At 44.2% G+C, this 23,314-nt stretch overlaps 1 long non-coding RNA gene across 1 annotated transcript; it reads right to left on the reverse strand.

Moving 5' to 3' along the window:
• Nucleotides 1-11,276: 11,276 nt before the first annotated feature.
• LOC143828841 (uncharacterized) lies at nt 11,277-19,550 on the reverse strand. The gene is made up of 3 exons (XR_013227927.1): nt 19,449-19,550; nt 15,031-15,103; nt 11,277-11,471 (listed from the first exon to the last, which is right to left on the reverse strand). It is a non-coding gene; the product is annotated as an uncharacterized LOC143828841 (long non-coding RNA).
• Between the last annotated feature and the right edge of the window lie 3,764 nt (nt 19,551-23,314).

Genomic DNA, 23,314 nt, shown 5'->3' on the forward strand with positions numbered 1-23,314 from the left:
AAAGAACCGAGAAAGATGTTATACAGAAATACTGTACTTTACTTTAAATGAAATTAATGAAATTAAATCATCAGGGACTGATGAATTACGTCCAAGAGTGTTGAAAGAATTGGCAGAGGAAATCTCAGAATCTCTAGTAATTATCGTTGAGAAGACCTGGAGAACCAGAGCGTGTTCCAGTGGACTGGAGGAGGGCAAAAAGGGGGAGAAAGAAGTCCCCAACAACTACTGCCCATAGTACTGTACATAGATCCAATTTGCAGATGACACTAAATTGGGTGGGGTGGCTGATACCCCAGAGGAGAGGACTACTATTCAAGGAGACATGGATAGATTGGAAATTTAATTTTAATAGGGAGAAGTGTGAATTATTACATTTGGGTAATAAAAATTGGATGAATAAATATAAGATGGAAGATACCTAGCATGTGAAAGGGGAGTTCTGTTGGACAATAAGTTAAATATGAGCCAAAAGTGGGATATGTCAGCTAAGAAGGCTAATGCATTGCAAGAAACATAGAAACTAGAGCAAGGGAAGTTGTAATACCACTCCATTCTGCATTGGTTAGAATTCATTTGGAATATTCTGGGCACCACAGTTCAAGAAAGATATTGACAAGTTGGAAAAGGGTGACTAGGATGGTTGAGGGGTTGGAATCCATGCCTTAGAAGGAGAGGTTGAGAGAGTTGGGTATGTGTAGCTTGGAGAAGAGGGGCCAACTTATTTACTGCAGCTTTAGAGACAAGGACTTGGAGCAATGGGTTCATATTATGGGAAAGGAAGTTCCACTTAAATATTAGAAAGCATTTTCTGATGATGAGAGCTGTTCATAGATGGGGTATGCTGCTTTGGAGGGTGGTGGAATTTCCTTCATTGGAAGTTTTCAGGAGTAGACTGGACGACCACCTGTATTTTTCTTTAAGTTCCTAAGAAGGTGGGAGTTGAGTCTGCACGGGGCTTTTTATCAACTCCCAGGCTGAATAAATCCTTCCTCTGAACTGAATTCAATTTCCATTTTGATTTTGAATGCTTTAAATTTTCCCTCTGCAACTTGCATGATTGATACGCGTTGACCCTACATTTCCCCTGCAATATCCAGGAGCAGATAGTAGCCACAATGCTTGAAAAGCCGCCACCACTATAAGTGTAGATTTCTGCTTTCTGTGAATTAACTTACTACTCCATGCCTCCAATGCTGACGAAGCAAAGCAGTCTTCCCTGATTGGCTAAGGTGTCAGTTCCCGGTTGCAAGGCTTCCCTCCCGGTTTTAAAGTGACTATGCTCCAGAAGCCCACACTTCTCTCAGTAGAGATTTGCCTCATTCTCTGAGAGGCTGCTGCTGGCTCGGGAATCAAAAGAGAAGAAATTAAGAAGAATTGTCAGCTGGACTTCAAATGACCCCCACCCCTCCCTAGTTCAGGAAAGGTAGTTCTGTTTTATGACCACCACTCTCCTCCCCCTCCCTCCTCTGAACCTCCCCCAATCAAGTGCAGAAGTATTTCTGTTTAAATTCAGGGAGGAGAGAGGAAGGAGAAAGACTTGAGTTCAAATCGATCTGAATTCAGCAGGATCAACAAAGGGGGGGGGGGAGAAGTAAGTGCAGAATCAGCTTAGATTTCTGTGGTCTCATCCAGCTCTGTGTGATTCTGATTCTGACCATTCATTGCTTGATTTGCAGTTGCTGTGAAGAAGGCAATTAAGGCAACAGGCAGAGTTGGCAGGTGCGAGTTTCTGGGGCACTGGTGAAAAGTCTTATGTTACGTACAGAACATTATATAGGCAGATCTTGACTGTACAAGCACAGCCTTGGAAACAAACTGTTTTCCATGTTTGGTCTCTCTCAAATCTCTAGATGTCACTGCAAGATAGGATCCCAAAGTGGTTGCATGATGGCCGTGAACTTGTTCTGCTTAAAAACAATTCTCCTTGAGCGAATATTTTCCATTCCTAATTTTGGCTCTTTTAAAAAGTGTTTCAGCACATGAAGATCTATTACTTTATAATTGGGGGGAGGGGAACTGTCATGCATTCTGCAATTTTTCTCCATAGATAACTCAGAAATGATAAAATCATCTGAAACTAGCTGGGGGAGATTTTGCCAGCAAAAGTGTGAGGTCAGGTAATAGCAGCAATATGACTGGGAAACTGGGAACAGATCCAAGAGAAGCAGTTGTGGGGGGCTTAGAAAAGCTCTGAAATTGAGGAGTTTACATGAGATGTGACAAGAAACAGAAATCTGATTGCAAGTCATGGTTGAGAGCCAGAAGGGAACAGGGATTGGGAAAGGGAAAGCAAAGATCGTGAGCCAAATCAGAACCTAGGATAAGCCAAGAATCAAGAGTGGGGCAAAACAAGGGGAAAGGAAGACGGATAACAGTCCAGTGGATCCAGAGGGATTCAAAGTGTTGGCAGAGTCTAAATGGGCAGAAAAGCCAAGAAAAGAACATATTTTATAGAAAAGAGAAGATATAGAAGCCTGTCTTTCTATAATAGCTGGGAGAGAGGAAGAAACTAATTATTCTCTGAAGAACTAGGGAGAAAACTTAATAAGACATTTGGAGCCAAGAAGGGAACAATTTGAAATAGGGGGAGGTCTCCAACCTTGCAAAGCTAGCTAGTTGTCCCCTCTACTGCCCCTGCAGGATTTCCCAGTGAGCTTTCTGCATTCATTTATTCATGCATATTAGATCTTGTATATTCCAACATAAATCAGTGTTAATTTGTGTCCTCTGTCATTATAGTAGGTAAAGACTCTTGCCATTTTTTGCAAAGATTAGGGTTAGAGACTTCAACCCAAGCCAACCTGGAATTTTGCAAGAGCACATTAACAATGGGTAATAGAGGAGATCACCTTGAAGCTCACTCATTTGAGTAAGGGATCAGTTCTGTCACTAAATAAGTCCAAATAGTCAGCTATTCAAGCAACAAATAGTCAGCTACTCAGATTATTTTAGTTTTGCTACCATCTGCCAAGTAGTTATGGGGAAGACCACCTCATGTTGACCAGCCACTCATGATGAGCCAGCCATGTGCATCTGCTGCCATGGGCAAGGAGCACATGGGCAGGCATTTGGCCACCTTTTAAAAAAACTTTGCAGTGGCTTATGAAGAGTTGGATACTGCACATGATAGCATCAGCGGTATACAACCAATTTGACATGGAACCAACATGGTCAGACTTCTAAACTGTTTTCCACCACTACCATATACTCAGTAGCTTCCAAATGATGGAACTTTCCCCAAGATATTGAATATAAACAAGAACAAGAGAAGAAAAGGTATTTGTATCCAGCTTTCCTCTACCTTAAGGAGTCTAAAAGGGGCTTACAAGAGTGCTGAGAGAACTGTGTCTAGCTGAAGATCACCCAGCAATCCATTTTCCAGATTGGAATATACTGGTGTCAACCTCTACACCATGCTAGGTCTCTGGGTAGAAGGATGAAGATATGTTTTTATGGAGTTACTGATTTTAGATTGGCCATCTTTTCTAGGTCTTCTTAGAACATGTGAATGGCAGTTTGTAAATTATTGGTAGTTCATTAGCTACCCATAGGAGATTGTATCTCTTGTGTTCTGAAATGTTAATTTTTATTAGGACTGTTTGTTAGTTGCCTTGAGCCATTCTGAAAAGATCACGTAGAACACTTTCAGTACAGTTCTGTGCTATAAAGCAGGAACTTTCACCCTAAAATCTGTTGGGGGTCATGGTTCTTGTGGTTTTGGGTGTGAGCTTAAGGGCAAGAGCCAAAGGACTCTTGTCCTATGGCTCTTTGTCTGGGAATTTTGCTAAATATCACCCTAACAACTTTATAGTAAAGATTCTAGACTGAAGGAATCTATTTTTGGAAGATAATGGATACTCAATGCCAATATTCAGTCACCTGCAAGGAATGTGCCATGTTAGTTTTCCTTCCTGAAGACAGGTAAAGTACACTTGTCATAAGTGTAAATTGATAGGGCATTTAGATGAGAAAATTAGGGGCTCGGGGGAAAGGCTTAAAACCCTGCATGAAATCAAGGAAGGAAAGGATTTCATTGACAAGAGCTGTGCAAACCTGCATATGAATGAAGATACCAGTCCAAAGGAGAATGAGTCCAAAGGCAATGAACAAAAAGGCACTGGGAGCCATTGGAGCTCAGGCATACATTTCAAGCCCTTGCAGAAGAGATGAAAACAGCAACAAATTCAAACACAAAACAAAGAGGGCATTGGGACAGGAGGAAATCGCATTTGAAGGGAAAGGGAAGTGTTGGCCATCAGTGAATCTCTGCTGAGGGACATGGAATGTCATGTGGCTAAGCCTACTCCCTAGTCCAAGAGGCGTGTTGCTTGCCAGAGGCAAACATTAAAGATATTATGGCCCAGACACCAAAACCGATAAAATCTATGGATTACTACCCATTTGTGATAGTCTATGTGGAAATGAACGACACTGCTGTGAACACAATTGCATGTATTAAGGCTGACTATGAAGATCTTGGGAGGCAACTGAAACAAATAGGGGTACAAATAGTTTTCTCTCCCTGTAAGGGAGAGAGGAACAAGTTGGGAGCTGAAGATAATGGAGGTGAACTGCTGACTGTGTTGAGGGTGCCGGCAGGTGGGATTTGGATTCTGGGACCACAGGATAGGTTTTCTAAAAGAAGGCCTACTAGCACATGATGGAATTCACTTATCTAAGTTGGGAAAGAATGTGTTTGGCAGGAACTTTTGGAGATTCATCAAGAGAGCTTTAAACTGAAGCCACAATGGGAAGGAGACATCCAACACAGGGATTCTAAGGTAGGAGAGCAAATATCATTGACCTGCCTGAGAAGAATGGGTCAATTAGAACCAAGGGTAAGAGTTTTCAGGTACCTATACACTAATGTCCAAAGTATGGGTAATAAAAAGGAAGAGCTCGAGCTTCTCATGCAGACAGAGAGATATCATTTAGTAGGCATTACAGAGACTTGGTGGAATGATTCCCATGACTGGAATACAGTGATGGGTTGTTTAAAAGTTGTTTAAAAAACCCCGAAAAGGTCGAAGAGGAGATGGAGTGGTGCTGCATATGAGGAGAGGACTTGCCTGTCAAATAATACTAGAGGAGAAGAGTGACACTCCTGTGGAAAGTATCCGGGTGGAGATAAGGGAAGGGAAAGCAAAAGTTATACTGGTTAGCATCTGCTACAAACCACCTGACCAGGGTGAGGATGTGGATGCTGCCCTCCTTGAGCAGCATGATAGAATATCCAGGCATCAAGACCTTGTAATTGTGGGTGACTTCAATTTCCCTGATGTGTGCTGGGAAGCAAGCTTTGCAAACCGTCCAGAGTCATGGAACTTTCTGACATGCCTAGCCTACAGAAGAACCTAAAAGAGGCTCAGCCATATTCAACTTAATACTGACCAACTGGCAAGAGCTGGTGGAAGGGGTAAAGGAGGTTGGGACCCTGTGGTGAGGGGTGACTGACTATGTTGTTCGAGAATGTCTTTTGAGATGGGGGGCTAAGGAAGTTTGTAGTCACATGTTAGACTTACATAGGGCAGACTTGAATAGAACCATGATGAGAGTCATCCCATGGACAAGAATGCTGGAAGAGAAAGGAGTGAGTAATGGGTAGGCTCTCCTTAAACAAGAGCTATTGAATGGTCAAGCCATCACTATTCCAGCAAGATGGAAACATGGTAGGGGATTTAAGAAGCCTATTTGGATGAAGTTAGGAAGAGCTAAGGAAGAAAAACGAAATGTTCGAAAAATGGAGGGAAAGACAGACCTGTAAAGAAGAGTACCTGCAGGTTACTAGGCACTGCAGATCAACGATCAGAGACGCCAAAGCTGGGAGTGAGCTGAGATTGGCCAGGGAAGCCCACTATAACAAGACAAGCTTCTTCAGATATATAAGGAGCATTCTGATTCTATAAAGGAGTATCTGGGCATACGCAAAGCAATTTCAGTGTAAACACAGAATAGAGGCTTTGCGTATCATAATTTCATTTTATATTGTACATTTTGTCAGTTTGATGATTTTCATGGATGCCTGTTTACCTGATAAGTTGGCTTGGTGCTAAAAGTAAAACCTTCATCCAATAACCAGTTCAGATAGATTTTTTCCCCCCCAAGTTAACTGGAATTGATCCTAAACAAACAAACAAAAAAGTTGATTGCCTTGAACTTGAACCAGAATGAACTCCTCATTTGAAATAGTAGTAGCTAGTTCAAAAATAAGTGGTTCAATAATCAGGAATTTGGGTGGGCTTCCACTTGCACCATTTCAAGGGACCCTCTTTCAGAAATATGCATTGAAAAGTAGAGATAGATCATGACCTCAAAGAAGCAGCTTTAATTCACTGCTAGGAGAGTATACTCTTATAACAGCAATGGACTGACAATGGGGATATATTATTTTCACGAGCTGTTCTTTGTTTTCGTGCTGTTTTCCAGAGGCTTTTTTGAGGGCTCCTCCAGCTATAGCTGAAGAAACGAAATTTTCTGCGGAGCCATCTGAAGAAAGGAGGAGGAGGTGCAGGAGAAATTGGCGGGCAGGATAGTGTTAACTCTGCTATATTTGACATGATGATTCATGGGTAGCTGCAAACAAAATCAGAGATTGCCAAGGCCCAGACGATGAAATGGAAATCTGAGCAAATAAAGCCAAGAGCACCGGTGACTGATGAGTGGAGAAGATAAGGAAGGAAAGAGAAAAAGAAGGAAGGAAAAACCCCGAACAACAACGCGAACGTACCTGCCACAAATCCGAGAGCAGTGTAGCGATTAAGAGTGGCAGCTTCTAATCTTGTTTGATTCCCCGCTCCTCCACATGCAGCCAGCTGGGTGCCCTTGGGCTCGCCACAGCTCTAATAGTGCTGTCCTCACAGCACAGTCCTGTCAGAGGCTTTCTCAGCCCCACCTACCTAACAGAGTGTCGGTTGTGGGAAGAGGAAGAGAAGGCAATTGTAAGCTGCTTTGAGACACCTTCGGGTAGCAGAAAGCAGGGTATAAAAACCAACTCTCGTAGAAACGACTAAAAACATTTCCACAGCTCATTTTCTGGCGACAGAGATAAGTTCTTCTGGCGAACATGGCTGCTTTGGAGGGTGGACTCCATAGCATTCTACTCCATTAAGGTCCCTCCCTGCCCCAAACCCCACCCACTCCTTGCTCCACCCCCCAGAGTCTCCAGGTATTTCCCAACCCAGAGCTGGAAACCCTAACTGAGAATGGGCAATGGTGGGGGGGGGGGCTTGTAAACGTGGATAGGAGTGTGTATAGGTGCCAGGATGGAAAGTAAAGCATGAGAGGGGGCAGTGGTGGGCAGACCTGAACCCCAACCCTGAATGCTACACACGGTTTGCAGCATGAATGGTTCCAGATCAATTGCTAGGGTGCTAAACATGAACCCGGCACTTAAATACGTGGGGGGGGGGTATTTACTTTTCATATTAAATGAACCGCACAAAGTCCTTGCTCAGGCCTCGACCAAATGAGGCAAAGCTGGTTAATTTGGACTGAATTACCCTTATTCAAGCCCAATGTGAAGGGGAACCACATCAGAGCACGTGGCTCAAGCCAGGGCATAAAGCTGGAGTTGTGTTGCAATCTACCCATAAATATTGGATTCCCTGCCATCAGTCCCTTACTGGAAAATTCTCAGCCTTTCCAAATTATATTAATGGCTCCCATGCTTGTTTCTAATGATTTGGTATACATTTGGGAGGATCATGCCCAGTCAGTGTGCAAAGGTGGCAAGAAAGTAGAAAAAACTGGATGCCAGTTTTCTACAGATTCTGCTCTGATTGGTTTTAAAGAGATATGTTAATACTTTTTTTTATTTTGGTGAAAACTTCTTAACCTCATCTTTGGAGTCCAGCTTTTTATCAAGAAGCCCGTCCAATTTCATCTCGACGATTACTCTTTTCGACAATTTACTACAGATGTGGGAAGAATCCTTAGCTTGCCATAAAATTAAGCCCTTTTCCGTTGTAATTTTGGGTCTCAACAGAGATTAGAAACACTATAAATTTTGTTTATGGCCCACATAAATGAACTTAGATTGTTTTATGTCTTGCTTAAGCATCACTTAGGGCCATATGGACCATTAAGCCAAATTATCTACAGGGAAAGTCCCAGCCGTAGCAGAGGCCCGGCTATTATACAAAAGTTAAAGGGGATATTTTTACCCATCTTCCAGTGCTTATATAATAAAGGGATTCTGGGCCTCATGTCTTCAGAGAACTAGAGAAAAAACCTTGCTGGATATGACCAAGGAGGACTTAAAAGTGCTTGAAGAGATTGGGTTAGCGTTGTTTATGCAGACACTAAAAACCATATTTACGAGATTATTCTCTGTGGGGATCGTAATGCAGCAAATCAGCAGCCACTTTTACTGGTCTGTTACAGCCAATAAAATGCCTTGCTTATTGTCCAATCAAAAGGCTCCATTAAGAACCAATCAAGGTGCTTGGCATGAAGTCCAAAGCGCATAAAAGTGTGTAGAGTTGCATGTGTGTTGTTTGCTGTTTTGGTTGGTGTTGGTGTGGAATAAAGAGCTGAATTACTAAAAAGACTGTGTCTGTGTTTACCGGACCCATGGATCTAACACTTAGATTCAGTCAGTTCAGCTTTGTACAGAAGTTGGTCTATTCCCCTCCTTACTAGCGCCCACATGTCTGTTCATCATGAAGGTTTGGGGTTGCCAGGTATGCATCTGAACCTCTAGGATATTTTGGGCTAGGTCTGCATCTGAGCACAGACCTAGTTGAGGTCACTTTGGGCCAATGTTGTAGGGATTTCCCAAATCTCTATGGTAAAAACAATACATATTTGTTAGGAGAGAGTACCAAGTGTACATGATTTCCCTTCTGAGAATGGGTACTTTTCTTTCATCTCACTCGGTGAGATGAGCATGGTGGCAACAAATACCAAGCTACAACCCCCAGCATAGCCTTTTTGGATAGTCAAGTGACCCTTCCTTCCTTTTTCTCCACTGGGGAATAGTGTTTGGATCCAACCCATTATGACATGTTGAGGGTTATAGTTGATATTTTATCCCATAGACTGGTGACTATCATACTAGCTCTCCATGCTTTGAGTTAACTTGCGACGGTATAATTTGTCATTTGTACAACACCAGCTCAAGTTGATTAATCAGCTCAGGTTTACTTTAAAATAATTGCTAGTAGGATTTATAGAATTTTATTTTATGATTTATAGCAGAAGACTTGCAAACTTGGAGTCATTTGGTAGAGGTTAAAGACAACTGTAAGGAAAAATAAAACCCCCTTGTACTTTCCCAATATTTTCCATTTTAAGGCAAGGAAAACAATACAAAAACTGAGCTGTCAGTAACTCTAGTGTTTCCATTAATTAAAAAAAATAATATCTGCACTATAAAACTAAACTAATTCAAGAGTCATTCCCCTTCTCCAGGAAAGTAGAAACTTTATATTTCTTATGGGGGTGTGAAAATAAGAATCTGGATAACCTATTCCAACTGCAGTTCCCAAGTTCCTTTGGTGGATCTACCATGTCTTTTATATGGATTGAATGATTTCTACCACAGAATCATGACTTTCACATGCCCCTTCTCCTGCCTGGAAAGTGGAGCATTTTGGGTTGCAAACCTTCTGCTGGTGGTAGAAACAAGCCCAAGTCTGTTGTAGTGCTATAACACTGTGGCTTGTTAGTATCGTAAACATGCCCTTAACTTATACTAATTTGGTCTGCTCATGTACAAGGGACTGATTCTGTTAAATCTTCCACCACAGAAGTACCATCTTGATGGACTACTATTAAATAGTATTACGGTAGGTGGCAACCCTAGAATACCAATTCTAATCCTTCATTGGGTATCACTTGTTTCTAACTGGTTCATTGGTAGTCTGGGATTAGCACACTCTGATTTTGGCTTCACGAAATCCAGCTCTACTCTATGTCAGCAGTAATATATATGGCAACCCCACATGGCCATATATCTCTTATGGCAACCCCATAGGGTTATCAAGTTCGTTTTCCATTGCCTGCCTCTGCATAGCAACCCTGGACTTCCTGGGTGGTCTCCCATCCAAGAACTAACAAGGGATGACTCTGCTTAGCTTTCAGTATCTGACAAGACCAAGATAGCCTGGGTTGTTCAGGTCAGGACCCTCCAAGCACATGGAGGCATTTTTTCCTCATCACCCGTAATACAGTTGTAATGTATGGATTAGGTCTCACAGATCTCATGACAATAATGACCTCTGTGTCCTGGGTGTAAGCTGCATGGAACTTTTATTCCAATACCAGGTTGATTCAGTCCCTGCCATCTACACAGAATGCGATTTCCATTTTGATTTTGTCCAATTTAAAATTTCCCTCTGCAACAAACATGATTGATCCAGAGTGACCCTACCTTTTCCCTGCGATATTTAGGAGTGGAAATAACCCTCAATATTTTCAGAATGTTTGCCATGGTAGAGAAGCCCTGATTGGTCAAGGCTGACTCCCGTGGTAGAGAAGCCCTGATTGGCCAAGGCTGCCCAGGATGTAAGCTTTTCTTAAAGGGGAAGCACTAATTTTCTCTCCCCAGGAGCTGCAGAAGCAGTAACTTCTGTTGGCAGAGGTTTGCCTTGTGTTTTTTTTTCTCCCTCCTTTGTTGTCTTCAATCCTCTCCCCCCCCCCTTCAAGGAAGGAAGGAAGGAAGGAAGGAAGGAAGGAAGGAAGGAAGGAAGGAAGGAAGGAAGGAAGGAAGGAAGGAAGGAAGGAAGGAAGGAAGGAAGGAAGAAAGAAAGAAAGAAAGAAAGAAAGAAAGAAAGAAAGAAAGAAAGAAAGAAAGAAAGAAAGAAAGAAAGAAAGAAAGAAAGAAAGAAAGAAAGAAAGAAAGAAAGAAAGAAAGAAAGAATCTGGGCTTGCCTCCCCCCTCCCCTTCTGAGCCTCCCTAACCTCATGCAGAAAACATTTCTGTTTCAATGGTGGAGGAAGAGAAAGACCGATTTGAAATCGATTTGGATTCAGCAGGATCCACCCCGGAAAAAAACATTGTAAGTGCAGTAAGTGCAGAATCAGCCCTGGCTTAGATGCCACGTGGGCAATGGTGAATCCAGAGGGTGATGATGTGCAATTGCCTGGGCCTGACCCAGTGATGAAGGACTTTCTGGTGCTGCTCTTTTAATGGTCCTCGGTGACCACAGGAAACTGCCCTGGTGAGAAGGCATCTCTCCTGCGGATGATATAGTATTGTTGATCTCCTTGACCCATATAGGCTTAAGAAGGAAGTTCTACAAACTGTGTAATTTAAACTTTAATTTTGCCAAGACAAGGTAATGGTATCTGGGAAGACACCTCGAAGTCTCAAGTGGTCCATTGGTGGTAATTCCATTGCTCCAAGAAGTATGCTACCCAGTAACTGAGGCCAGGGAGAGTCTGATGTTTTTGTTCCCAGGCGTTCATCTTTCTCCTTAATAGGAGCTGGATGCTAGAGTCTGTAGTTTACTTAATGGCACGGGCACCTGATGGAAAGATGACAATGGGTTCAAATTACAAGAAAGAAGATTCCACTTATCTATCAGAAAGCATTTTCTGATGGTAAGGGCTGTTCGTAGATGACTTATGATCCCTCAGAGAATGGTGGAGTCTGTTGGAAGTTTTCAGGAGGAGGTTGGATGAGCACCTGTCTGGTGTGTCTCGGAGAATGTGGGGGCTGGACTGGATGGCCTTTTGGGGTCTCTTCAAGTTCCATGTGATTCTGATTCTGTGATTCTTAGGCAGATTGTGAATAGGTGGGCAGAAGGGACTGTGTCGGTGCTTGGCTCTTGTGGGCCTGTTTTTCATGTTCACAAAAATGCCAATCAGCACCTTGGGATCGGGAAGCAAATTTCTTCCAGGCCAGACTGGCCAGGGGTTCTCGTATTTGCAGAGGGCATCATCTGGGCATGAAATTGGGGTCACCGTGGGTGAGCAGGTACTTGTTAGTTTCCTGCATTCTACAAGGGGTTGGACCAGATGACCGTAGAGGTCCCTTCCAACTCTATGATTTGGTGCTGATGTTGATGATGCAATACACAATCTCCACGGTCCTTTTACTGTGACTCTGATGGACCAATCTGTTCTCAAAATGATGGGCTCAAAAAGAAAACAACTCGGCTGTTGAGGGTTGGGCTCGTTTGTTTGTTTGTTTGTTCATCTGTTTGAGCAAGGAAAAAGTTTTGATCCAATTTCAAAGCCTGAACTCTGCACATTTTTCATTGGAGATGTTACGCTGCAATCAAGTGTTCCCCACAGAAATTGAAACATCAATAAGAAGTCGGTGGCCGTAACAGCTAGAAGAGTTCGGGGGTGTGTGTGTGGGGGGGGGGGGTAAATGCTCCCAAGTAAAAGTTGGAAACTTCAGGGGTTCGCTCATGAGCCGATTTCCCCCCGAATACTCCATCTGTTTTCGTCCGGCAGCCAATTTTCCTGCAGAAGTTGATGTTTTATTGAAATGGTTCCACCAGCTTCACAGCTGTGCCTCTGTAACGAGTCAGCAACTCATTACTCACCATTTTGAGTACAGTATGAGTCCTGCGAGTTTGCTGGCTCTCCCAGCGTCTTTTCAATGCGCTCTGAGCAGCCCCCTTCCCCATTTAATGTTGCTTCATATGGAGAGGGGGAAGAAACATGAACTCTGGATACCCTGACGACACCTAATGCCTCACATGTTTCATCTTGTGTTAGCACATGAATCCTCTTCTCTTTCCAAGGGGTTATTCCTGACTGAATTACAGCACTACAGGTCAATGTACTCAGCATGGGAAATGAAATGTGACCAAAGAAGGCCAAAGTTATAGCTATTGATGAGGTAAGCAGCAGTTCGGTTTAGAATGTGTCTTGCCACTTTAGGAGTGTTGAAATATTATATTATTATTATTATTATTATTATTATTATTATTATTATTATTATTATTATTATTATTTTATTTAATCAGTCTCAATTGTTGACTGACAAAAACTTCATGGCTGTGCACATCTTCTCTCCGTAAAAATAGTCTAGCTCCTCTGAGGTCAATAAGACGCTTGTATTGGATAAGTGCGGTGGCTTCTACTCTGGCGAGCCAGGTTTGATTCCCCGCTCCCCCACACGCAGCCAGCCGGGTGACGTTGGACTCGCCATAGCACTGACAAAGCTGTTCTGACCGAGCAGTAATATCAGGGCTCTCTCAGCCTCACCCACCTCACAGGGTGTCTGTTGTGGGGAGAGGAAAGGGAAGGTGAATGTAAGCCGCTTTGAGACTCATTTGGGCAGTGAAAAGGGATAGATAAACCAACTCTTCTTCTTCAGTTAAAAAAGCATTAGGTAATGGGTGATGTAAAAGATCCTGGAGAGCTGATGCCAGTCGGAGTAGACAATACTGACAGTGATGAACCAATGGATTTTATTCAGTACTAGGGGTAAAGCCCATTGTATCCAGGAATACAATGGGCACTAGAGCCTAGTGGTGGGAAGAGGGCCAGGGACTGTGAAGAAGCAGCAGAATTCTGGGAAGACTGTTATAGGTGGGAGTTCTAATCCGATTGGGCAGCCAGTGGGCGGATGGCCAATCAGAGGCATATAGGCAACAATGATGGACCTGATTGGCACATAACCCTTAAGACCAAATCTACCCAGGATGCCTTACCACTTTTATTTAAACACTCATGGTTACAGATGAAACAGAGTCATTATAGAGGGAAGCTGTGTGGCTCAAACCTCTTGGGATTTCCTGGTTGGGGCAATGCCCCCTCCAAACTGCCAGGCCCTCTGGGATATTTCAGCAGGGCATCCTCCCCCCTCCCACACTGTCATGTAATGCAGGGGTAGTCAACCTGTAGTCCTCCAGATGTTCATGTACTACAATTCCCATGAACCCTTGCCAGCATGGACATGTTGATCCCCTCCCCCAAATGGCCAATAATGGGCCTGGAGGGGATAGGAAGGGGAAGGATAGGGAGGTGAGCATGGACATGGCTATGGCTCCCAAACATTTTCTGTCCCATTGCACCACTTCTGGGGTTTCTCAAAGAATTTCAAGCTTTGAGAAACCCCAGAAGTGGTGCAATGGTGCAATGGTGCAGAACATGTAAAGCAGTTGAGAAAGGCTGGTTTAAATCCTCACCTCGCTATGAAGCACACTATGCAGCTTTCTGCACATGTTAGATAAGGCACTTTCAAAGTGCTTTTGCAGCTGGAGTGCATTGGAAGCGCATTATCCAATGTGTGCAGAATGAGCCACACATGACCTTGAGCCAGTCATGCACTCAGCCTATTCCAGTGAAGTTCATGACAACTTTCATCTCCTCTGTTAGAGTCTAGTTTCTTTGGTTGAGATTCAGAATATTACTAGTGTGGCGGGGGGGGGGGGATGTATTTTAAATCACAATATTTATTATTGGCATATATATCATGGCATATGTCTTTTGGAAATAATTTAACATTGATAACTAAGTATGGGGCTGGACTAGGTTTAGCCCTGTGACACTCATACAAACACACAAACACACAAACACACACTGGGACGTCTATGCCCCTGGTATAAAGCAGTTTAATGTGTTTATGTGTACTGCTTTGTCCTACCTATATAATCCATTGTCTGTATCGTCACACTTTAGAGCAGTGGTCCCCAACCCCCGGGCCGGGGACCAGTACTGGTCCGTAGATCAGTCGGTACCGGGCCGCAGCTCCTCCTCCTCCCCGGCTGCTGCCTCGGGGGCTGCCCTGCCACTCTGCCTCTGGCTCACCTTTGGTGCTCTCCAGCGGCTGCCATGGCTGGGGCTCCCCCTTGGCATGGCACTGCGCAGCTGCTGCTGGCAGTGCCCCCCCCCCAGTGGGCAGTGGGAAGTCAGGGGCAACGACGGAAAAGCAAGTGGAACAGGGGCTCAGGCGGCAGTGGCGACCTCCCTTGGCAAAAGACTACCCCCTACCCTGGGCCTCAGTAAAACTGTCAAGCATTGACAGGTCCCCGGTGATAGAAAGGTTGGGGACCACTGCTTTAGAGGGTTTTTTGTCGGCATTGTTGCCTAACTCCTGGAATTGCAGCCTTGTTGTATACTTACCAAATGCTTTGTGCAGTCTGAATGGTTTTTCTATGTTTTGTCATCTGCCTTGAGTCTCCAAGAGAAAGGCAAGCTATCAATGAAGGAAGTAAATTAAAACAAAAAAATTATGGTAAATGACTTTTTGCGTAACAGAAGGAGAATGCTTTTAAATATGATTTCAACATTTTATCCGTCGTCAAATCTGTGCTCTTTACCTGCCCTCAGCATGCCAGAAGGAAGGTCTATCAAAATAAAGATTTGTTTTATTTATTATTTACTTAATCCCATATTTAGTTCTTTCAGCCTAAACCCATAGAAGGCATCAAGCTGCTTGAATGGACGGGCAGTCCTCACTTCCAGCAATTTTGATGTCATTTGGTTGAAAAACAGCCAACGCACAAATCTGCTACAGGCAGAATTAACAACACAGCCATCCAGCCACCCTCTTCCTTTCCAGGGTGGAGAGTGATTTCCCTCCCATCCCACCCGAAAATACAATGCTTGGGAGCACCATGTTCAAGAAGCCATAGCATTGGAACTCTTGGTCCAATTAACTTGAAGCTTGGCAAGTATTGAGGAGACGGGCACACCTCATGTTCCTTCCAATTTTGGTGCCATTTAATTGGAAAGGAGACACGCTGCCTCCCTGGGAAAAATCCCCCCCCCCAGGGAATAATGGAAAAGCCACCACTTTGTTTCCTCGCTTTGTGAAACAGTGGGTCTCAAGGAAATATGGCCAATGCAGAATTTCCAGCAGGAAGATTTTTAAAAACTGTCTGAAAAGGTTGTTTAAGGTAAACGGAGACTTACATATAAGGAAATTAATTAGTATAACTTGTGTTCTTTTTTAGGTAATTATGTTATGGTAGGTCTAACTTTTTAGCTGCAAACCTTTCAGTGGCAAGCTGAATGAGAAAGAAAAAGGAGTCAGCAGGAGAGACAGGGCATACATTTAAAACACAACGTGACAATTCAATACATGGAAAAGGTCGGCAGAGGAAGCATGTTTGCCTTCCTTAGATGGTGTACAACTAATGGCTGCACAATCAGGGTAGTCAAACTGCAGCCCTCCAGATGTCCATGGACTACAGTTCCCATGAGCCCCTGCCAGCATTCGCTGGCAGGGGCTCATGGGAATTGTAGTCCATGGACATCTGGAGGGCCACAGTTTGACTACCCCTGAGCTAGGGATTTAGGTGAGATCTTGGTTGCCTCCTTATCTATGGAGGCTCAGGTCATTAGAGTAGCACAGCTGGCATTTTATCATTTCTGCAAAACTAAACTACTTGCACCCTACCTGCCCCCAGAGCACCTGGTCACAGTGGTCCATGTGATGGTCACCTCCAAGTTAGGTTACTGTAACTTGATCTACAGAGGCCTGCCCTAGAACACCATGGAGGGCCCACGTTCAGCCTATCCCTAAGCAACTACACTGGCTCCCAGGTAAATTCCAGATCAATTCCAAGATCCTGGTACTGACTATTAAGGGCATTCACAGTCTGGGCTCATTGTACCTGAGGGACCACCTAGCTGACTATGCCCCTCGAAGAGCACTCCGCTCTGCCAATACAAACCAGCTGATGATCCCTGGCCCTAGAGATGAACATCTGGTCTCAACTTGGGCCAGGGCCTTCTTGATCCTGGCCCCTAACTGGTAGAATGAGTTCCTGGAAGAACTGTGGGCCCTGCAAGAACTTCCTGAGTTCCAAAGAGCCTACAAGACAGAGTTCTTTTGCCCATGACTGACAGTAACATCACTAGAATGCTCCCCCCATCAAATAGCTCATCCCCCTGAATGGGAGAAGTGGATGCAGGAGACAAGATTGATGGGGAGCTGATAAGGTGACTGATGATTTGCTTTTTAATTGTTTTATCTTATTGTTTTAATGTTATTATGCATGTTATGATATAAATGTTGTGGAACATCTGAAGTTGGCAATGTTAGGAGGGGCAGTTATAGAAACTGAATTATAATGGAAGGAAGGAAGGAAGGAGGAAGGAAGGAAGGAAGGAAGGAAGGAAGGAAGGAAGGAAGGAAGGAAGGAAGGAAGGAAGGAAGGTTTCATTACCCAAAATCAAGAAAAGGTTCCCAAGATTTTAAAAATGTAAGTTTATCTTGCTTCCTGTTCTTCAAGCAAATCACTTCACCAAACCTTAATAATTTAGTGACCCGCCACACTTGACTGATCCAGGTTTTAAATACGAGGTTTTCAGCGTGCATCTGGTGTTTTTCTATCACTACCGTAGCAGCTAATATCAAAACTGGTAGCCTTTTTGGTCTGTCTGTAGCAGTAGAAAAGACCAAGAGTCCAGGAGCATCTTAAAGACTAGAAGAATTTGTGGAAGCATCAAGAGCTTATCTGAAGAAGTGAGCAGCGACTCATGGAACTTCATGGCCAGCCACAAATGTTGTTACTCAAGAAGAAGAAGAAGAAGAAGAAGAAGAAGAAGAAGAAGAAGAAGAAGAAGAAGAGTTGGTTCTTATATGCCGCTTTTCCCTACCCAAAGGAGTCTCAAAGCGGCTTACAGTCGCCTTCCCTGTCCTCTCCCCACAACAGACACTCTGTGAGGTGGGTGAGGCTGAGAGAGCCCTGATATCACTGCTTGGTCAGAACAGTTTTATCAGTGCCGTGGGGAGCCCAAGGTCACCCAGCTGGCTGCATGTGGGGGAGCGCAGAATCAAACCTGGCATACCAGATTAGAAGTCCACACTCCTAACCACTACACCAAACTGGCTCTCAGGTACTCCTGGACCCCTGCTCTTTTCTACTGTGGCACCTAATATTAATTTCCAACCATATCTAACTGTTCTTTTTCATATAGTCATATATTAGACCTAAAAGAACTGTTTTGATTACTGTATTATTTGCAAGAGGAAACCAGTGGCTTTGTGGACTGGAGTAAAAGTTACACTTGGCTCACCACATCCTCTCCTGAAGACAACTTGTTGACTGCACATTTCTGTTCATGATTATCCCCAAGTGGTTCACTGCAGGACCCCTGGTTGAATTCTGTGTGGTGGAGCACTTTGAGTTAAAGAAACTTTTTTTCCCCAGTTCATTGGTCTCACAAGTTTTCTTTCCTAATTTAGTCCTATAAAATCCACATAAACAAATGTTATGTAATCCCACTGGGAGAGGGCATACAAGTGAAGGTGCTGCAAAATACACTCAGATGGAGACCCTTAAGGGAGGCATTGAGGTAAAGATAAAGGTAGAGCCTCTTGTAGCGCAGAGTGGTAAGGCAGCAGACATGCAGTCTGAAAGCTCTGCCCATGAGGCTGGGAGTGCAATCCCAGCAGCCGGCTCAAGGTCGACTCAGCCTTCCATCCTTCCGAGGTCGGCAAAATGAGTACCCAGCTTGCTGGGGGGTAAATGGTAATGACTGGGGAAGGCACTGGCAAACCACCCCGTATTGAGTCTGCCATGAAAATGCTAGAGGGCATCACCCCAAGGGTCAGACATGACCCAGTGCTTGCACAGGGGATACCTTTACCAGGTCATGTCTAGCGTTTTCTTGGCAGACAGATAGGTCTATCTATCTATCTATCTATCTATCTATCTATCTATCTATCTATCTATCTATCTATCTATCTATCTATCTATCTATCTATCTATCTATCTATCTATCTATCTATCTATCTATCTATCTATCACTTACTTACTTACTTACTTACTTACTTACTTACTTACTTACTTACTTACTTAGTATAAAGTCGAAGTATAAAAGAAGTATCATACTTCGGAAGTGTAAAAGAAGGAAATAATTATATTTATGTAAAAGTACAATACCGGCAGCTTGATCATCTATATTATTTCCCATTAATAAATATGAGAATATTTTTAAATATCAGAAACTGCCAAAAGAATCAGGAGATTCACAGCATCATATGACCTTCGCAGAAGCCCTTGTGACCCTTTGGGCAGTGACAAAGCAGACCCTCTCAGCTCATGGGATACAGCAGGGAACAGAAAGACAGAAATATCCACACAAAAACTAATAAAATAGGTATGAACCCACCCACCCTTTGTTTTGGCATGGACGTAGGAAAAAGTGATCATTTGGACAAAGGTACCCCCATGAAATATACTGATGTTTTCCTTCTATAACGTCTTCTCGGTTGTGTCTACTGTGGTCTTACCCTGCCAAGCAAAACAAGGTTAGCATACACAGCCGTTAAAGTCAATGAATGCTATCGGTGCAGTGAATGAAAGACGGCATGTGTAAATTACCCGGGAGTTTCGTGCTGGAATTGTAACATATGGGAACGCTATAAAACAAGAACTGATGGACTGTGTCCAAAGAAATTAGCAGGACTGAAAATGGCCCTGTGTTTTAAATAGAAAACGGTTCCTGTCCAAAGAACATGAAGGTCCCCAAAAGCAGGGTCACTCACCAGCTGCCGTAAAGGAAATGCCATTGCATCTCTTTCTTACCTTTCAAAAAGAACACCCAAGGGAATACACATAATGGTCCTCGTTCTGGTTTTTCAAGCCACAAGGAGAACTCAACGAAAATCCCCAACCGTCAAGAGCCCATCTTTTTGCAATTACATCCTTCAACATGTGTTTGGCCTGGAAGGAAAGCCACTAACAAATTGCTTAGTGGCAAAACACTGCAAGAAACTGATTGCTTGCAAAATATTGGAAATGACTGCCACAGCATTACTCAATGGTTAAGCAACCAATGTTTACTGTAAAAGTATGTGCTCCTTGTACAACATGTACTGCGTATGTCAATTCACTCCCGTTGGCCCGGGACCCATCTGGAATATAAAACACAAACAAACAAACATACAAGCGAGGAATAAAGCAAATAGCTCCGGGGAACAACACCCACCACCCTTCCTCCACTAATGAGCTACTTCCAAATTCTCCTTAAGCACAGCAGCATTTGATTTCTGAAAAATTCTGCGCAATCCAGCTTCAAAGGGTGAGACCTTGTTTTGGGGGGGAAATACGGTTGGGTTCTGTCTAATGTGCAAAAAGAACCCCTATCCTACTAGATCCCCTAATGAAGCTAATCCAAAATGCATGGGGATTGTTAATTGAATAAATATCTGATTTCTTGTTTCGCGCTATTGGCTGTCAGGGTTCTTTTTTTCCGTAGTGTGCAAAGCCACCAGTCATAGTGACAAATTAGGAATACATGAGGACAGAGTGTACAAAGCCACGGGGCATAGGCACCCAGATTGATTCTGCATAAAATGGTCTGGTTGTTTCTGTTCTGGAAGTGATACAATAGAGCAGGCCGAACTGTGGCTCTCCACATGTCCATGGCCTTCTGTTATCATGAACATGCTTGGCAGGGGCTCATGGCCATTGTAGTCCATGGACATCTGGACAGCCACCGTTGACCATGAGCATGCTGGCAGGGGCTCGTAGTAATTGTAGTCCGTGGGCCACCAACCATCAGATGGGGTCTGGAATTCTCCCAGAATTACATAGAATCATTGAGCTGAAAGGGGCCAACTGGTCAAGTCATTTAATGATTGTGGGATATGATGTTTTATGCTGTTGCTGTTTTTAATTGGATTTTATGGGATACATTGTTTTTATGCCTCAAGGCAACATTGTTATGAGGGGCGGGTATAAATTTAAAAATGGATGGATGGATGGATGGATGGATGGATGGGTGGGTGAATGGAACGGAACGGAACGGAACAGAATAGAATAGAATAGAACAGAATAGAATACCATCCCGGACCATCAGAAAATACCATCCAAGCACATGTAAAATATAATGCAGTATGTCAGATAAATGCACTTACATAAAACTTCTTACATGCTTGCCGATATACTTGGTGACCCACTGAACTAAACAGTACCTTTCTTTGTGCTTTATTTTGTTAGGCTCTGATGTTTTTGCTTAGGAGGATCATAATCTAACACTATGAGACAGTGCCCACATGAAGCGTCCTAAGACCAAGCCAGTCTATTGGTCCATCAAGGTCAGTATTGTCTACTCTGACTGGCAGCAGCTCTCCAGGGTCTCAGACCGAGATCACACTTACCTGGAGATGTTAGGGACGTAACTGTGGAACTTCCTGCATGCATAGCAGATGCTCTCCTACTGAGCCATGACCCCACAATTCCTCTATGAGCTATCCAGAAATGCTACCAAGGTCAGACTCCGTTGCCTGACTTCCAGAAGAAATGTTCAAGAGGTGTGACCACTCTTAAATATCCTAGAGATAGGGAGAGCTGGTTAGGAAGGCAGGCGTCGACAGCTGTGGCTTGGATCCGAGCCCCTTTTTAAAATGGGGAGCAGGTGAACCCAAATCTCCCATTCACACCTGCAGCAAGCCTCCCTTTAAATAGCATTCTTGGAGCTGATGGCCTTGGCCCAAGGCCACAAATGACTGCTTGCGGCTGTGAGAATTAAGAACAGGCCAGGCCAGGCCAGGCCAGGCCAGGCCAGGCCAGGCCAGGCCAGGCCAGCCCAGCCCAGCCCAGCCCAGCCCAGCCCAGCCTAGCACAGGGCTGATTAGCCCCGAACCCCCAATTAGACACTCATGACCTCAGAGCTTTGGCAGGAAAGGACCTTTTGGGTGTCTGAAGCCAAACGCATTCTGTTAAGTTTCTTAGCAGCAGAATGAGCCTGGGGGTACCTCGCCCCATCCATTATGTCACGGCCGAGGGCCGAAGCTCACTTGCCATTCCAAGAAGACAGCCCAGCCAGCAGTCACATCGCCGTGGCGTAAAAGCAAGAGAGATCTCAGTCCAAGAACAATGCACTATTATTGTTACTATTAATAACGAAAATAATTTGATTTCTAATCCACCGCTCCTATTTAGCTAGCTCACGGCAGCTAACAACAATCGTTAAAAGTCCAATGGAATATTGTAACATCCATAAAACATCAGTCTAAAAAATCCTCCCATCCTAGCCCGCCCCCAACTCACATCCCCCAACCCTTAACCCCACCAAGCCAAACATTTTCTGCAGTCACTCCAGCGGTGATATAGTAGGATATTGGAGCACTGAAAACAGCCGGGCCTCAACCAAACGCCTGGTGGAAGAGCTCCATTTTACAGGCCCCTTGGAACTGAACTAATTCCGTCAAGGCCCTCAGCTCTTCTGGGAGCTCATTCCACTAGGCAGGGGCCAGGGCCTTTGGTCGAGGCCAGGCGTATCTCCCAAGGGCCATGGGTCCCAAATCTATTTGTACCCACAAAGCGCAAGGCTCTGCAAGGGGCATAGGGGGGTTACACGACCCCGCAAATCCTGCAGATTTGCCACCTCTCTTTTATTCAAAGGAGGTTGAGAGGGGACATGATAGCCCTCTTTAAATATTTGAAAGGTTGTCACTTGGAGGAGGGCAGGATGCTGTTTCTGTTGGCTGCAGAGGAAAGGACATGCAGTAATGGGTTTAAATTACAAGTACAACGATATAGGCTAGATATCAGGGAAAAATTTTTCACAGTCAGAGTAGTTCAGCAGTGGAATAGGCTGCCTAAGGAGGTGGTGAGCTCCCCCTCACTGGCAGTCTTCAAGCAAAGGTTGGATACACACTTTTCTTGGATGCTTTAGGATGCTTTGGGCTGATCCTGTGTAGAGCAGGGGGTTGGACTAGATGGCCTGTATGACCCCTTCCAACTCTATGATTCTATGATTCTAAAGGACGATGCACCTCGGAGAAACAAGGTCTGCTTGAGCTTATTCTCCTCTTTGCCTCCACGGTGGTGTCATATTTGAAACACTACTGCGTGTCAAATTCTTCCACCACCACCACCAGCCCTTCTCTCCCTTGACCCATTCACCCCAATCAATTAGATGCTCATACAAAGGTCACCGATCCTTCAGCATGCATAGAGCTGGGGCCGAATGACTGGCACATGCTCTCCATTGCGGTCACATTCTGACTTCTGGCACTTAGCCCCCATGACATCTGATGCTGGGCCAAAGACGTTTGCCTCTTCTGTGTGGAAATACCAGCTTGGAGGGGTGCCAGCTGAAGAAGAAGAATTGTTTTGGAACAAACAATGCAGGAGGCCGTTGCAGATGCTCCGTTCCTGTGGCTGCACATCATAGGTCTCTGGGGATGGCGACTGTCAAATAGAGAGGCACGATCCTGACGAATGACTGTCCTCTTGGGTAAAGATAGAGTCAATGTGTTCCCAATTTGTTGGGTTTGAGGGCAAAAGAAATGTCTCTTGGTATGCATGTATTCCATGGAGGGTTGGGATGTTGTGCATCTAGAACTTGTGCAACCGCCCTCATAATCTGGGTGGTATTGGGCACAGAGCATGTGGGCATGGAGGAGTTAGGCACGTTGCCATATTTCATGGATGGCGATCAA

This window comes from Paroedura picta, chromosome 2 (genome assembly GCF_049243985.1).
Source record: "Paroedura picta isolate Pp20150507F chromosome 2, Ppicta_v3.0, whole genome shotgun sequence".
In the NCBI taxonomy this organism is placed as follows: Eukaryota; Metazoa; Chordata; class Lepidosauria; order Squamata; family Gekkonidae; genus Paroedura; species Paroedura picta.